At 38.1% G+C, this 18,254-nt stretch overlaps 1 protein-coding gene across 2 annotated transcripts in view; it reads right to left on the minus strand.

Annotated features, from left to right (window-relative positions):
• thsd7ba (thrombospondin, type I, domain containing 7Ba) overlaps positions 1-4,664 on the minus strand; it is a 1,045,844-nt gene extending 1,041,180 nt beyond the window's left edge. For both annotated transcript variants that reach the window (XM_039757380.1, XM_039757379.1), the window contains exon 1: positions 4,522-4,664. The gene's annotated coding sequence lies outside the window, so the exon portion shown is untranslated. The remainder of the gene's footprint in view (positions 1-4,521) is intronic.
• Positions 4,665-18,254: the final 13,590 nt, after the last annotated feature.

An 18,254-nucleotide genomic window follows, 5' to 3' on the forward strand; every position in this document is an offset into this window, starting at 1 on the left:
TGTTTATGTAAATTCTGTATATATATTCACCTTAGTAAAAGGATAAGTGTCTGCGTATCTGTGCGTCCATCCAGTTGCTATGTTTCTATCATTCCAAGAGTTGGCTCATCCCAGACATTTGTAGTAATAAAATAAAATGCATCTGTCATTCCAACAGATGGCACATCACAAAAATTAACATTGCTTTTATGAATCCCATTACCAAATGGCATATAACAAAGACATATTCTCTACATTTGTTATTCCAAGAGATGGTGCATCACAAACATTTGTAGTAATGCATTTTATTAGTACATGCTTTACAAAATACATTTCAATAGATGGTGAACCTCAAATATATATAGTATATATAATAGGCGAGCAGAACATTAATCTATTTTACAAAGGTTCAGAAATATGAAGGCAATATTAAAACACATTTCTGTTTCCAAAGTTTTCCAACTTGCCATTTGGTCACTTTGTTAATTCCAAAACAAAAGAGTGCCTTTCTGGTTGAGGGAGGTTTCACTGAAAATAATTCAAGCACACCTCTGTATCTCCATCGCTAGAGAAAGGCACCAAGGGGATTCTCCAGCAGGCGAGGTGCCTTGCAGATCCCTAACAAAGTGGTGACATTGTGACATTGGCTTTGGGCTCAGATTAATCATCATGACACCTTTTCCAAATTAAACAAAGAAATTTCTGGCATCAACATAGAGAGGCTGTCATAAACCTCACAACTAAACTGACTCCAATGATTCATCCCCTTCAGTCCACCAGTATGAATTCAAAAGGGAAAATCAGCTTCTCTACTTTTTTCATGCTGTATTACATCTGAGTACTTTAAAATTTTTATAAATATAATTTAAAGGAACTGGCCCCTTTGATGGACTGGCACCCTGTCCCGAATCATTTTGATCCCAATGATGTTGGTATCAGATCTGATCATCAGAGTTGGTCTCTATGCCTGTAGCACTGGGCAGAAGAAGGAAACCAGCCATGGGATGGCGTGCCAGGCCACTACAAAGTACACCTCAATTAACCCCCAACAAGTAAGTCATCCCTGATATGTGGGAGGAAAGCTAGAATGTTCTAAGAAGAATCCTTGAGGACAGGAGGAGAACATGCAGTCTCCACACAGAATGGTTGAGGCAGGGATTTACATCAAGGACTCTGGAGCTACGAGGCAGCAGCACTAACTGAAGGAAAATGCAAGAATCATACTTTGGTGAATTTTGTGAAGATCCTCAAGTATTGGTTCTGATGTTATCAAAAGTTAAGTAGCATAGCATAGTGGTTAACACTGCTGCCTCTCATGTCCATTGGACTAGGTTCAAATTTGGACATCACTTACTATGTGAGTTAGTTCAGTTTATTTCTATTAAATGTGACTATCCATTGTGCTCTACAATAACTATAAATACTATTATCAAAAAAAGGTGAGTATGCCCTGTGATAAACTGGCACTCTATTCAGCACTAAGCCCTAACTTATCCCTGATATAGGTCAGGATGAACGATGACAAAAAATCATTTGAATTAAGCAGGTACAGGAACTGGATGGTTGAAAGGATTTTTTCCCAAGACATATACAATACAGTTCATGTTCTCATTTGACGCTGCTCCTTTTGAATGAAAGTCATTAGGAGGAGCGCCAGGAAATATATGGGCACACAAGAGATCTGGGCACACATCAGTATGGTGTAAATCTTCAGTAGGTGCCTTCTCCTGGAGCATGATTAAAAATCAATTAGGATAAAGTGGGTATCTTACACATTAACAATCTGTATTGTTAGAATCAATGCTTTTTGGTGTTGACGTGTGTTCTACAGCTTGATTTAAGAATTATATTTTATTATGTGTATGATCTTGGCACCTGCTTATTTGAATAAGCAAGTGGTTAAATGGAGATACCTTATATAAATTCATTCAATAAGTCTGTTATAATTTAAAATGAATGGATCCATCCCTTGGCTTTCTGAACTCACTATTAGATGCCCAAGTCTATTCTAGAAACACTGGGCAGGAACTTATAAAGAATGGGAAGTCAGCAGACATCAGAGAACGTTCACGCACATGAGAAATTTAATGCTGTTAATATGAGAAAAGTAATCAGGTACTCAAGAAAGCTGTGAAGATGGCATGCAAACAATGCCACTCATTCATGCTCATGGCTATGGTGCTAGGAGGCAGGAGTGTTGACCAATGTACCAGGCTCCTTCCATCTGTTTTCTAACGTGCTTAATGCAGTTCATGGTTTCAGAAGTCAGAGCCTACACTGGCATCACTAAGGAAGTAAACCTGCTTAGGGTGCTAGAACTCAGGCAAAGTGCTACCTATTCATTTTATACATCATGCAGTATTGGCAGAATAAAGCACCTTTTGGTGCTGACATGCGGTATGTTATATGTTATCATTCATCTACCAGAAATGAACTGTAATTTCAATTTCTGAATTTGCTTTATTGTGTATAAGGCAGTGTGGAGATGGACCTTAGCGAAACAGCATTCGATTACCAGGCAACCTAGCAAACACATTTCTAACATTTGGGAGGAAATTAGAGTTCCAAGAGAAGACAAATATATGGAGGCAAGAGGAAACTGTACAGGGAATTGAACTCAGCTCCTTGGAATGGTGAGACAGCCCTGCTAAACATTATGCCACCTTGAGTTTCTGCATATGAGCTGCTCACCTCTTCATGACTAATAGATAGAGGAAAGCATCTGTAGCCTGTTAGCCATATAGTCTCACTTTAACTATGAGTAGTTCCTTTAAAAATAGTTTCTCACCAAGTTAATGACAAGACACAGAAACTTTAAAAACTATTTTTATTACCAGAATCTCTGTCTACCTAATCCGTAATATCAGTGGAGCTCAGTTTTTCAAAATAAATGCATCAATTGCACACAGACTGTCTTATAGTGGTACATTGAATGTAAGTCCTTAATCCTGTGATTTTTATGAATCCACCTGAAATCCATGCAAGTCTTAAGGATGTTTAGGTAAACTGAATGTGAGCAAGGGGGAAACAGAGCAAATTCCACACTGGGAACTGAACGGAGGTACTTGTGCAGTGAGACAGTCGAGCCTGCCACTGTAGTCACAACAGTAAGTGAGTGTGTGAATCCAACTTAACAGAAGTTCACAGCCATCACCATGCTTGTCTAAAGGAAGCTTAGGATAATTGAATGGATGCAAACAATGAGAAAACATGCACCGTTTAATGGTGGAAATCGAACACAGGTCCTAGTACCACCACTAGACATTATGTTGCATCAATAAATGTACTGACAAATCCAATTGAAAAGCATGAATGTCAGTGAACAAGGGGCAAATTCTACATTGGGAAATGCATACACCTCTTGTTGCACTGAGCTAATGACACAAACCACTGTGCTACCCGTAACAATACAAACTAAAGCATTGGCTGGGTTACTTATTACACATACTGTGAAATCAAACTTTTCCTCAACTTGTGCATAAAATTAAAAATGAATATGTTCACAGTTAGCACATATTGGCAAATAGTTTTGTTACCATGGTTTTCTACTTCTTATGTATTCATTGCTTTCAGAACTTTTGAAACACTCATTTTTAAGCAGACACTTTTTCCTCCTGGCAGGCTACTAAAATGAATTAAATTTCCAAGTATCCAGCTGTGGCTTAGTTCACCTAAAATGCAATACGGACAGACACTTCACTTGTAATTTTGTGGTTTTAATGACCAAATAAGTGGATATTTGCCTGATAACATGGAACAGTTAGTGAAAAGGAGTGCTTTCCAGCTACAAGGAGCACCAGGTGAATCCCAACACACAGAGAACGGCAGACTACAGACACTCAAGCACTCCCCTCCCTGGTCAGCGTGTGTGTAAGCAGTGAGTGATGCGCTGCACTCTAACACTTTGCTATGGAATGAGAGCTGCCACTGAGACGGCCCGGCTGCGTTTAGGGTTAAGCGCTTTACATGTGGATGACTGTACCTGGCACAATGCATCACTTCGTCTGCAGTTACATCCAGCAACACCAGTAATACTCTGTTATTTGAGGTGAAACTGAAGCTGTCATATCCCAGCCCTTATTTCTTACAGCCAGTGGAAATTAAAAAATAAATCCGAACAAAGCATGCCAAACAACTAAAGCTGCCAAAGTAAAAAAAAAACAAAAAAATAAACAGAGGACTCCTACTTCCTTCTTCTTATGATTATTATCATCCACATGCCACAGGAGCAGCAGCTTTTAACTTTATAATATCTCAATGTCTCTGAGTCACATTTTTGCAGCAAGGGTTCTTATATAATCAGTATTGCTTCAAATCTGTGTTAAATGACAGCTGTTAATAAGGCAGAGGTTTGTTCAGGTCAGATGCAACTTAGCCTGACAACTGGTACTGAAGGATTACCAGTAACTCTACTTTGAAAAATAAATAAATAAATCCATCAGGAAATAAACAATATCAGAATAAAAAAAGACAAAGTCTCTGAATCGAAAGCTTTACAATACTAGGCTGCTAAAGTGGAGACATAACAAAAAGCTGACTTACCTACGGAATGGCAGGCTGCTGTTAGTATCATGAATAAGTACCCCGTGTGTGTAAAAGGCTGCCGCTGCTCTGGAAGCCCAGCTCTCATTGCACTCTTTTTTTACTGAAGGGATGGAGGAGATTCTGGAGGTGGTACTTCTCAGGCTAATGACATCTGCTTCACTCTTTAAACTCATTGGCTAACAGGGCTCATTCCCATTTAGCCAGCCCAGCTGTCTCTGAATGAAACACCTATCTTTCTTCAGATCTCTCCCCCCTCGCTCTCTCTCTCTCTCTCTCTCTCTCTCTGTGTACCAACACCCCCCACCCCCCCACTCCTGTACTGCTGTTAGGCACATAACTGCTCTTCTTTTTTATTTATTTCTCTACTTGCTGTTCACGTCTCCTTTTCATGAAGGCATTGTAATTAATGGCCACTCCAAGTGAAACATCCTTTAAGACAAAAGATTGATTTCAACATTTTATAGGATTTTTTTTAGGTTTTGAAATCTAAAATATAATAGAACCTAATAAGATTTTATTCTTTTTTTTTTTTAGTATTATTATTTTTTGGATTTAGAATCCTTCTGCTGGGATATCCTGTAAGAAACAACACATTTTTCATAAAATCTTAGGTTTCTGCAAATCTTGTATAGACTTTATCTGAATTTATTTACTAGTTACTATTGAGCCAATCATTTTATGAAGCCATTACAGTGGATGCCTCCTCTAAATTAAATATATGTCAAGACATCAGATTTATAGAATTTTAAGGAACTATTCAAGATGTTATTAATGAATACAGGTATTTCAAGTGGAATATCTTATAACACATCTGATTTATTTTTCAATGTTATAAGATTTCAGAGTTCATTTTCCATTTATTTTTTAAGTTAACCTGCCATTAAAATTACACAGTAAAGAGTTTATTCTTGTGCTGGGATATCCTATACAACACTATAATTTTCATAAAATCTAGGAAGAATTTTCCAGATCTTCTCTTGACTTTATCAGAATTTATTTAGTTGTTGCTATTGAGCCAGTCGTTTGGTGGCATTACAGTGAATGTCTACTCAAAATGAATCATCTTTCAAGACATCCGATTTACAGGAGTTTAAGGAACTACTCAAGATGTAATTAGTACTCAGACTTTTTCACAATGGCATTGCTTTTAACATATCTTCCAGGTGGAATATCTTATAAGACATCAGTTATATTTTAAAATGGTATAAGATTTTAAAAGAACTTCTTCAGAGTTTATTCTCCATTTATTTTTTAGTTAAGCTGCCATTAAAATGATATTGCTATTAGTCCATCTTTTTGATGGGATATCCTATAAGACATCAGAGTTTTCACGACAATTTCTATAGACCTTCCATAAACGTTATCTGAGTTACTGTACTAGTTACTGCTAAACCAAACATTTTATGAAGACTTTACAGTGGAAATCTCTTCCAGATGAAACACCCATCAAGAAATTAGATTGATTTTAAAGTTTTAGAGGATTTTAAGGAGTTACTCGAGGTGTCATTTTACATTTTTCTTTATTAGTGCTGACTTGTTCACAACGGCACTGCTATTAACATATTCATCATCAGCTGGAATCTCCTATAAGACATCAGACTTATTCTACAGCTTTACAAGATTTTTAAATAACCTCATCAGAATTCATTTTTCATTGATTTCTTAGTTAACCTGTCATCAAAATGACATTGCAACTGGCTCATCCTTCAGCTGGAATATCCTAAAGGACATTGGATTTACCATTAAAGTTTAGGTGATTTTTACAGAACCTCCTCAGCCTTCACTTTAAGTTTATTTCCTAGTTACTAGTAAAACTCTTCTTCATGAAAGCATTAAAATTAATGTCTCCTTATAAAACATTCTGTAAGGTATCAGATTTATTGTAAAATGTTGTATGATCTTTAAGACCTCATTTGCCTTGTATTTTTGTAGTTAGTACTCAGTCTTCCTACTTCACAATGGCTTTGCATTCAATGCATCCTTTAGCTGGAGTATCTTATAAGACATCTAATAATTTTTCATGTTTATAGAGATTTTTTTTTTTTTCAAAGAATGACTTCAGTCATCGTTTTTCATTTATTTTTATATTTAACTTCACTTTCTCATCATGTCATTACTATTAATGTATCTTTCAAATGGAATGACGTCTGATTTATTTTAACGTTATTTGGATTTTAATTTTCCAGTTACTGCTCATCCTCTCTTTTTTCACAATGGGTTTAAAATAGAAGTATTCTCATTGTGAAACATCCTTATTTTAAAAGATTTTTTTTTTAATTCCGGACCATTTGGAATTTTATTTCCTAATTTAAAATGAGCCTTGCTTTTTCACAGTGGAATTACAGTTAAAATCACTTCAAAGTGCAATATTCTTTAAGAAATCAGATTTACTTTTAATTTTTATAGGATATTTATAGAACTACTTAAGAGTTTTCTGTAATTAGTGCTCAGCCTCTCCTTTTCATGAAGGCTTTGCAATTAAAAAATCTTTCAGCTAAACTGTCCTATAAGTCATAATGCTTTGAAAAATGTATAGAACTGCTTGAGACTTTTTCACTTTTTTGTAATAAGTACTCCATTTTTCTTAGAGGTTTAAAGTTAACACATTCTAGTCAGTCCTACTCACTACTTATGGTGCCAGGAATGATGACTCCGATCAGGGCAGCCACCGGTGTCTAGTCGCTGCTTATGTGTCTGTTGTTTTTGTCTGTTAACTTTGCCTTTTGCAAAGTTTTTCTTTTTAACTTATGCTATTTAGATTATGTGTATGTGATATTTTTTTCTGTTATAAGCAGCTCCAAAATTACCATGTCAAATTCCTGTACATTAAGTACTGGCGAATACAATTATTCTGATTCTGATTCAGAGAGTGGTAATGTGCGGCCTGTTGATTAGTGTGTGTGCTCTGTACATGAGACAATAATATCCTCATACAACATACCCTTCTTCTGAAATATCCCGTAAGAAAACAGTTTTACTTTAAAAGTATGTAAAAACTGTTATAGAATGTCTACTAAGATGGTTACTCTTCCATTGTAAATATTGTATCCTCCAACCAAAATATCCTGTGAGGCTATAGACTTATTTTAAATCTGTACAATTTTATGGAACTTTTTAATACTTTGTTTTTATTTCATTTTCTTATTGCTATTCAGCCTTTATTTTCATGAATTCCTCTTATCCTGATGAGGGTCACTACCCCAACCTGTCCAGCTTCTTTCATTACCTCCTACGGAACTTCCAGTTGCCCCCACAACTACCAAGAGATTCAATCCCCCCAATGTGTCATGGGTCTGCCCTGATTTGCCATATCTTATACACACCCTCATCCCATGGACATGCCAACATCCTTAAACTAACTCTTACTGGCCCCTCTTGATCCAAAGAAGCAGCACTTCTACTTCAAGGTCATCCTCTTTTGCTGGGCTCCATTCCTAACAGAGAGTGAGCCCAGCAGCCCTTGTGCAGAAACCTAACTTGAGACACAGCAATCTCATTATTTTGTAACTCTAGGTGAAGATGGGAATATAGACTGACTGGTAAATCGAAAGCTTCTTCCAAAGACTTAACTTCTACTTAACTACTACACTTCACTACACTACTGTTATTAGCACTTGGCATGACCAAAAAAAAAAACAAGATTGGTGTTTCTAGATTTTTTGTGATCTTTTAATACAATCCAGCCACACATTTTAGTTGACATAGTGATTGATTTATTGTGTTTGGACCCTACCTTGATGGGATGGATTCTGGACTTTTTTAACTAACACAAAAAATAAGAGTTAATGGCTTTTTTCTGATAGTCTTAACTCACCCATGTGATCACGTAAAGGCTACTATTGGTTATCTTATACATATGTGACAGCAGGTGTTAACACAGGGGCATGATCAAGTGCTCAGGTCAGTGGCAGGAGAAATCAGCAAGGGGACAGACACCAGTAGAAGTGCCCACATGTCTACCAAAATCGTGGCCTTTATGAAGGAGAGAGAGCAGCCAAGACAGTCACTAAAGCACAGAGAATCTGAACTGCTACACAGAGCACGGGATTGTGTGATGTCAGTGGACTTAGAAAAGCAACTTAGAATACCATCTCAAATCATCCAGACCACACTGAGACCTGACATCCTTATCAGTTCAGAGACCACAGACAGGTCATCCTGAGTGAGCTTACGGTTCTATGGGAGGAGAGGATGGAGGACACCCAAGAGAGGTAGAAGACTAAATACCAGTAGCTGGGTGAGAGCTGTCAGTGCGAGGGTGGACAACAAGGTGCTTACATGTGGAGATGGGCTGCAGGGGGTTCGCAGGGAAATCCCTGTGGAAGGCCTAAGAAACCCTTGGCCTCATTGGTGCAAGCAGGGCAAGAGCCATCAGGAATAACATGGAGGCTGCAGAGAAAGCCTCCCAATGGCTCTGGTTGAAGAGAGGAGACCCGTAGTGCTGTAGTAAGCCACTTGGACACAGGCTGAGGTCTGATCAACCACAGCTGAGACGCCTGGAAGTGGGTGTATGATAGTTTGAAAGACCTGAAACACCCAGTGACGCCAGGTTCTAGCACTGATGATGTATCCAAGTTCATGGATCAAACGATGTATCATTCAATATTAAATATATTTGGAATGTCTAAATTTAAAACTAAAAAAAATCAAACAGCTGTTCAATTAATCTGAGGCCCATATTTTTCAGATTATCATTTCTTAACCCAGGCCAAATCCTACAAACAGTTTCAAGTACTCTTGCACTTATGAATTAACAAATAGTACAATTTACAAAGTAGTGGCAGGCAATGTGACATAGTGTTTAAGGCTTTGGACTTTAATTCCTGAGGTTGTAGGTTCAGCACTGTATGACCATGCGGAAGTCACTTCATGTCTCTGTGCTCCAATTGGAAAAACACAAGTAAGGTTATTTATTGTAGCTCAAATGTTGGATAAAGGTGTCAGCCAAATAAATAAATGTAAATGTAGTATATGGATGTACAGTGTATGGATTACCCAAACTAATGGGATTGGAGTAGTTCTGTTAGAAAATCTAATATAGCTTAGGAAGATGGAAATCTCTAACAGGGAGTAAAATAAAGTGCTTCCAACCAATGTAATTTTCAAATGTGTGATTTAATAATGGGCGGCACGGTGGTGCAGTGGTAGCGCTGTTGCCTCACAGTAAGGAGACCTGGGTCCGCTTTCCGGGTCCTCCCTGCGTGGAGTTTGCATGTTCTCCCCGTGTCTGCATGGGTTTGCTCCGTGTGCTCCTGTTTCCTCTTATAGTCCAAAAATATGCAGGTTAGGTACATTGGTGATCCTAAATTGTTCCTAGTGTGTGCTTGGTGTGTGTGTGCCCCGTGGTGGGCTGGTACCCTGCCCGGGATTTGTTCCTGCCTTGTGCCCTGTGTTGGCTGGGATTGGCTCCAGCAGACCCCCATGACCTTGTGTTAAGATATAGTGGGTTGGATAATGACTTACTGATATAATAATAAAATTAAACATTAAGTGGTTTGTAAAATTAATATTTAAGCTTAAATATAAAAGTCAGCTTCACTTGACATGCATTTTTTGTCAATTAAAAAATTAATGTTCTACTGTACTTGAGGTAGGAAAAGGTACTAAACTAGTATCCTTTCATCAGACCCTGGCAACGCTAAGGCCAGCCCTACAAGGACCTCTCCTTTGGGGCCATTCTGGAGTAGGACAGAGAGAGAGAGACCACCCTTTGATGAGAAGTTTGGTTCCACAACTAGTGTTGCATATTGTAGTGGAACTGAGCCCGAGTTCACAAACTTTGGTTCATTCCATGGGTGGTGAGTCCGCTAGGTAGCTCCATGCTGTTTTTTCAGACCTTTTTTTTTTTCAGTAGGTGCTCACTAGTGAACTTCACTCCTAGACGTTGTTTCTGCAATGGGGTCATGAAATTCCAGTTCAAGGCAATGTTCTCTTTGATTTATTTCAAAAGATACCTTTGTATTTTTGAAATTATGGCTCAGACTCTGTATTTCTTAAGAGCATAGAAACTTACACATCTGTCAAGTGAATGTCCTCTAAGATATCTGTTATATTTTAAGATTTTAGTTGGTTTTAAAGTCATTTCTAGTTATTGAAGTCTTTGCAATTATTCCAATTCAAATACCCTACAAGAGTCCAGATTTAATAACATTTTTATACAATAAAACTATGGAAGAGTTCATTTTTATTTTCCAAGTTACATCTTAGCCTCAAGGCATTGCAATTAAGATATGCCCAAAAGAAACATGCCCTGTAAGATATATGATTATTTTTTTTAAATAACTTTTAGTGTATTTTTCAAGTTATTGCTCGGCTTTGTTTTTTTTCATTAAGGTATTCAACTGAATGGCACCTTCCAAATTAATGTCCTGTAAGAAATAACTTTGATGATTACATTTTCAAATGTTAGTCCAATTGATAGTCACAGAAGACTATAAATGCTGGATAAGTCATAAGGCCGGAACAAAACCTGGACAGAATGGCACACCATTGCAGGAAGCACACTTGAGCCAATCGAACCTACTGTATATCCACATGCAAAGTGAACTTAGACTCACCCCATGAACAACTTTAGGATCTGGGAGAAAACCCCATAACAGAGTTTGGGAGAATGGGTAAACTCCAAACATAAATTGACCAACAGGAGATTTCAACCTGCTGCCAACCTATCTATCTGTGCAATTGTGCCACTCTCCATATTTACAGAGGTGTGTATAACCCAACAATCAATAAATCAATCAAAATATTTTAAAGATTTTTCTTTCTATTGTCAGACACAGACTTGCGGAACACCCTCAGGGCTCTAATGATGTCAAAATAATGGGAATGGTGGACAGGAAACTCTGTTACTGAAGCCTTTTCCTTTTTCTGTCCGTACAGGGGAAGCAGAACCTCTGGAAGAACAGTGATGTCACTTCCGTTCCTGTTCTGGAAGTCTCACCCTTTCCATCATTTTTAAGAGTCAAAGAGACCAGAAGTCAACATTTACACTTGAACCCATGTCGGAAAAAGGCACTTCTCCAACTTCAGGAGACCTCAACCAGACTTGTCTTATACTTGCATAGTCTGTTATTTTGCTGGTTTTATTTTTTCATTGGAGAATAAACAGGGTATCCCCAACCCTTTATCTAATTTCCTTTGTCTTATCTATCTATCTATCTATCTATCTATTTATCTATCTATCTATCTATCTATTTATCTATCTATCTATCTATCTATCTATCTATTTTTTATACGTTGGATTCAATATTGCAAATCATAAGGCAACTTGTTTACAAAAAATGTGGAAAATCTGTAAAATGGCTAAAGGGAGGTTTTTAAAATATCATTTAATACTTGTACTACAGTATGGCATGACTTTCCATTTCTCAAGGTGGTTCTTCCCCCAGAAGCCTTGTTTGGTTTTTGACTTCTTGTTTTTACAAGTGTAATACATGCACACCATGGCTGGAACAACTGACCTACGATCGCTTTTACTGTGTCCTCCACTTTTGAACCATAAATATATTGGTCACGCTCCACAGAAATAATTGTGAGATCTTCAAAATTCAATATTTGATGTTTTTTGAACAATAATCTATATATATAATTCACTAAGGCAAGACACCCATGGAAAGCACGCCGGAAAGGGCGTGGATTCACTAAGCCACCGACAAGTAAGTCACCTATGGCGCACTCAGGAAGGAGCCACGCCCACCAACTTCAAGACCATTGGATATGACGACAACTCACAGAGCCACGCCCACCAACTTGGACGCGACGACACAGAAAAAACGGCGTCATTTATATTCGTCTGTCGTAGAGGCCACATGCATCTCTGAGCCACGTTGACTGTTCATAGAGGCATGTTTCTCACGGAGGTGAATCGCCATATGCAGCGTGTAAAACGGTTTGCGAGGTGTATCCCATGGGATCCTTAAAACAATCCTTTACAACTGAGGTTAAACACAATGAAGTAAGCAGTCTTTAAAAACTGAGTTTTCAGTTACGATGCACGACTGCGTGCACCATAGCAAACTGTTTTACACGCTACATACAGCAATTCGCATCCGTGACAAACATGTGTCGTGTCTTTCCAGAAGTGTTTAGCATTCAATAAATAATTATGTATGAGACTGCGTGTGTGTCTACCCAGCGCAGAGAGGCATGGGTGAGCCATTACGTCCCTACCCTTTGTACATACCCCCCTCCCACCTCGCTACTACCGTGGTCGGGTGTCTTGGTGGATTTTATATATAGAAAAGCAGCCAAAACCGCACAGAGCAATGAAACGTCTACGTGATTCACAGGTGCATCTGGACTGTGCAAAGATGACAACGACTCAAGTGACGAGTTGGAGGTGGGCACATGGGCAGGCAGTGCTTACTGAACGAGAGGGCGCGATGGCGGTCCACCAGTTTTCAGTCACGGACGATTGTGTGTTGGTTCGTTCCGTGCATTGTTACAATGTTGCTTTTCTTGCTGATTTCTTACATTACCGATTTTTCAAATGTTAATTTTCTCCCTTTGCTTAAAAATCATTAAAAAACCAGCCTGATTATGCGGCGTATGGTACGCTGCGGGTTGGCTATTTCTTTTATTTTAGCTTTATCTTTTGTTGATGTTAGGTATGCAACAGTAGATACAAGAAAATAAAGATATACAACACATGACCAAAGGAGTTTGGACAGCTATATGATGTTGGATGAGAAGATCTGTCTCACAATCAATGTTTCAGTTCATCCCAGGAGTTTTCAGTAGGGTACGGATCAGGCGTCTAAGCAGGCCATTCGAGTTCCTCCATGTCTTTATGGAGCTGGCTTTGTGCACAAGGGCACAGTCATGCTGGAACAGAAAGGGGCCTTCTCCAAACTGCTGCCTCAAAGTTGGAAGTGTACAATTGTATGCAATATCTTACAGTGCTGTATCGTTAACAGTATCCTTCACTGGAACCAAGGGCCAAATCCTGAAAAACAGCCCCAGACCATTAGCTCTCTTCCACCTAACTTTACAGTAGGCACTATGCAGTCTGGAAAGCATCTTGCTCTTGACGTCCACCAGAAGAATTTTGTATGTGGTAACGTAAGATGCTACTCAGTGGGTGAAGACCGAGGGCCAGATGCTGAACATGCTGAAAAGGTTACTGCATATCTCTCGATGGTCCTGAACAATGAATAATGTCTGCATACCCTAAATACATTGAAACAGACACTGTGATGCATCACTAATAAGATGATTACCCATCCATCCTTCTATCCATTTTTGGTCCCATTTTTCATTACAGGAAGACCTGATACTGGAGTCTATCACTGGACATAGCACTGGTGACTCGAGCTCTGCATGTGACTTCAGACTGGTGTGGCATTTCACATTTCAGCACCACAATGACCTGAAGCATAAAGCCAAGACAATGCCAAAATGGTGTTGGAGCAAGTCACTGACTGTTCCTGAGTGGCCCAGCCAAAGCCCAGAATTAAATCCCATATAACGTCTGTGGAAAGATCTAACGATGGCAGTTTACAGACTCTCCATAACTATTCTAACAAAACTTGAATGGATCTGACAGGAAGAATGAGATTAAATGACCAAATCCAGGTGTTTAAAACTTGTAGAGACTGACCCCAATAAAACACAAAGCTGCAATTGTAGCCAAAGGGGCTTCTACAAAGTACTGCATAAAGAATCTGAATGCTGAATGTCAGAGTTCAGTTTTTGATTTTTAACAAATGTGTAAACCTTTCCAAAAACATGTTTTAACTTTGTCATTATGAGTTATTGAGTGTAGACAGAAGGGACAGAAAGTACAAATTTATTAATTTAAAATAAAATCTGCAAGACAATAAAGTGTGCATAACGTTATGGGGTCTGAAAACTTTTTGAATCCACCATAGTTTCACAAATGCAGACATTTATTGTTTATTTTCTTGAAAATGTATATCCCATTAAGGATAGCAGGAAGCTGGAGTTGTCCTGTTACATTTTGGTACTCATTAATGAATCCCGTGCTCCCGTTTTCACCATATTTTGACTGGTGAGTACTGTGTGCTTACACACATCCAGTGTGCACTTTTTATTTTCATTCTTGATTTTAGCAGCATTCAATTTGAGGAATTTGCACAGCATTTATTTCTAGATTGATATTTTGTGAATTATTAATTTTAACCTCTTTGATGTAATTATAAGATAATGTGCATATTTGAGGAATTCTATTACCATGATTTGCTGGCATTTCTAATATTCTTTATGTTAACACACTTTCTGGAAGAAAAATGTGATGAGCCAAAGATGTTATTATATTCTACTCTGGGATTTACCACATTTTATAACAGTGATATTTGCTTTTTTCCCATTTTTATTATTGGTTCATTTGTAGGTTTTAAAAACACACGTAACACAAATATATGATCAGCAAAAAGTTCCTTAGCGGCATTTACTCTGTGACTTATTTGACTGCCGTTTTCTTTTCTTCAAGAGTTTCAGTTTGTCAAGCTAATTAAAAAAATTGCTGCAATATTTAATATAATGTGATTAATGTGTTTTATATGTATAGCATGAGTTTATCTTGGACTTGAACCACAGCTAGAAAAAAATGACAAGAAAATGTGACACATTTAATCTGTCATCTTTGTCATTAAACTGAAAATATTTAAATCATAGTTTACAAATGCCATATTTGAAAAGCGTTTTACCAGTGTTATTTCTAAACATTCCCTTCTAAAAGTTTCTTCCTTATTTTTCTATTTTTATTTTTTCATTACATATTTTTCCATTTCTGACAGTGAAGGCCAAATCTGATAATCCTACAATTAATATATGTATATGATGTGATTAATTGTCTGATACCTGTGACTCCAGTCAGAGAATTGGCTCCTGTGACAGAAGAGCTCATGACATGACAGATAGAGAAAAAGGAGTTTTGAGTAATGTTAGTGTCAGAGGTGGGTAGTAACGAGTTACATTTACTCCGCTACATTTACTTGAGTAACTTTTTAAAAAAATTGTACTTCTAAGAGTAGTTTTACTGCACCATACTTTTTACTTTTACTTGAGTACATTTGTGAAGAAGAAACGCTACTCTTACTCCGCTACATTGGGCAACAATCGAATCATTACTTTTTTCCATTAGATACAGTACGTTATATTTTTGCCAGAGAGAATCCGCCAGTGGATCTACTGCATGACTGTTTCACCAATCAGATGTAGCAACAATAATCACAAGACTATGCTTCACCAATCAGACGTAGCAACAATAATCACATGGCTCCGTTTCACAAATCAGATGTAGCCATGCAGTCACATGACCACACACAAACTGTCGCATCCTAACGGCACAAATTCCTCACAGACAGCGGACAGGGAAACAAAGAATACTGTAAATGAAAAATGAGAGCCAACTCAGTGGGTTTGAGTGAAGAACAAGCACGTTTTAACCAAACATGCACAGACACAGATAGTGAGACTTCTTGTACGTGCACAAGCTGCCTTGTTCTAATGTTATTTTCTATCAGTTGTGCTATTTGGAGGGCAGGTGATATATGCAGCATTATACTGTCAGTGTACAGCAGGGGTGCCCACACTGTTTTTGGCTTGCAAGCTACTTTTAAAATGACCAGGTCGAAATGATCTACCTACATTAAAAATACTATATATATATACCAGTAACGGCGTACTGCACGATAACGTGCAGTGAATACACTTGACTTGAGCATTACTAGTACTTCTACTCTTTCTCTGTATGTTTAGCATTCGTTTGCTCAGAGGTTGATGCGCTTGCTGCTTCCTTCTTTTCTCCATCCTAGTGGCCCCGCCCACTTATTCTCTTCTTTTGTTGCCATCTTTTCGCATTAAAACTGATTGTTAGTTTTTGTATTGCAATTTACTTAGTACGTTTTCTTTAATTTTGCACTTAAGTCTTCAATCTGCCTCAAGAATGATTAGCGAAGGTGGTAGGGTATTAGAAGGGTGCCCATACGCATGTGCCGCACGGCCACCCTGCTACGTGCTGCCAACAGTTGATTCTACAATAAAATAAAATAAAATATATATATACTGAGTATACTTTATACATAAAATATATGTTGTCGTACCTTGCATAACTGAATAACTCTTACGGCACAATAACAATTCAATACATTTATGGTCACTGCAGTATTTGGAATTAATAATCTTCATGTGGGAAAAGGCTGACTCGCATAAATAAGTACAGCTGAATAATGCAGTCAAGGAGGTAGCACATTTCCTCCTGTTTGGGTACTTTTCCTCTGTGAGTAAGTTCCAAAACTGTCCATGAGCCCTGTACTTCAGCTGAATGTCATCCTGTAGTGTCAAAATCTCATCCTCCACTATAGAGGAGTTTTAGGTGAAACAGTGTTACAATATTTCATGCGGTTGAATCATCCCAAACATCTTCCCTAAATGGATAGCACTTAAATGTAGCGATTGGCTCAAGTAAAGGTGAGTCTTGAAACCGTCTGTCAAAGTCTGACAATTTTCAATCTGCTCTGTGTATGCTGTCATCTTGCGCACACGCCTTCCATTGCGTCTCCAGCTCTGACGCGAGGTTTCGATGTTTCCCAAATTAAGGTGCTGCAGCTTTGAGGACAGATATTGCATTTTTCGTTTGAAAGCATTAACTGAGCTAATCATATTGACCATGGTTTTCTCTTTTCCTTGCAGCTGTAAATTAAGCTCATTCAACATGTTGGTCAGATGGGAAAAAAAATGCCAAGTCTAGTGGCCATTGATTGATTAAGTTGCTTGTATTCTGCATGTTTAATGACAAGGAGATACTCCTTTTTCTCCAGTCAGGGGTCTTGAAATCTCAGCAGGAATTTCTCCCTAGCCATCTGCCTCAACGAAGACCTCTTTTAACATCTCTCCATCTTGGAAGGACTTCTTATGCTTAATGATTAAGTGACTCACCCGGAACTGTGCTTCAGTGTGTCTGCCTTTGCTTTTGAATTCAGCCGAGTGAAAAATGACAGCTGTCCGATTAACTGCGATTTTAGTTCCCTCTCCTTTCTCTTTCTCAGATCGATTTTTGGAAGGATGTCAGTTTCGTAGTTTTTATGAAGAGTTCAAAAGTGCCTTTCCACATTTTCCTTCTTTGGAATAGCAATGATAGATCGACAGATCAGACAAACGCACTTCGATGTGACATTGTGAGAGAAGAAAATCCTCTTCTAATTCCACATCCAGCCCATACCTCCCCCTCCCAATTTTTTTGTAAATCCCTTCTTTAGTTTATACTAGCAGACCTCGTGCGCTTCGCTGCATTCGCTGTAGTTGGAATAATTATGTATCTACATGAGACTTATAGAGCTTATTTATATACAACATTTTTGGTTTGTCCTCCTGGAGCCAAAATATATAAATTTTCTCTATGACTAATTCGTGGACATGCTACATAAAAAATAGAAACGGGAAAAACGGCAACACCACTGGGAACAACAGTAAAAAAACAACAGTAAATGAGATCAAGTAGAAGTGTACTAAACACTAAAGTACAAAAACGAAGTAGAAAGTAACAGTAAACCGCAACATCGCTGGGAACACCAGCACACCGCATCTACTAAACACTAAGACACACTAAGTAGAAACACTAAAGGAAAAAATACTATTCAGTAAGTACTGTGTCTAGTAAACAATAAATCAGTAAAGGAGAGAGGACTACACACTAAGGAAAAAGAACGGTAGACTGTGTCAGCTGTGGAGCTCAGCTTGGAGTGAAATGAAGTGAATGAAATGACGTG

The sequence above is a fragment of the Polypterus senegalus genome, chromosome 6 (assembly GCF_016835505.1).
Source record: "Polypterus senegalus isolate Bchr_013 chromosome 6, ASM1683550v1, whole genome shotgun sequence".
Taxonomy (NCBI): Eukaryota; Metazoa; Chordata; class Cladistia; order Polypteriformes; family Polypteridae; genus Polypterus; species Polypterus senegalus.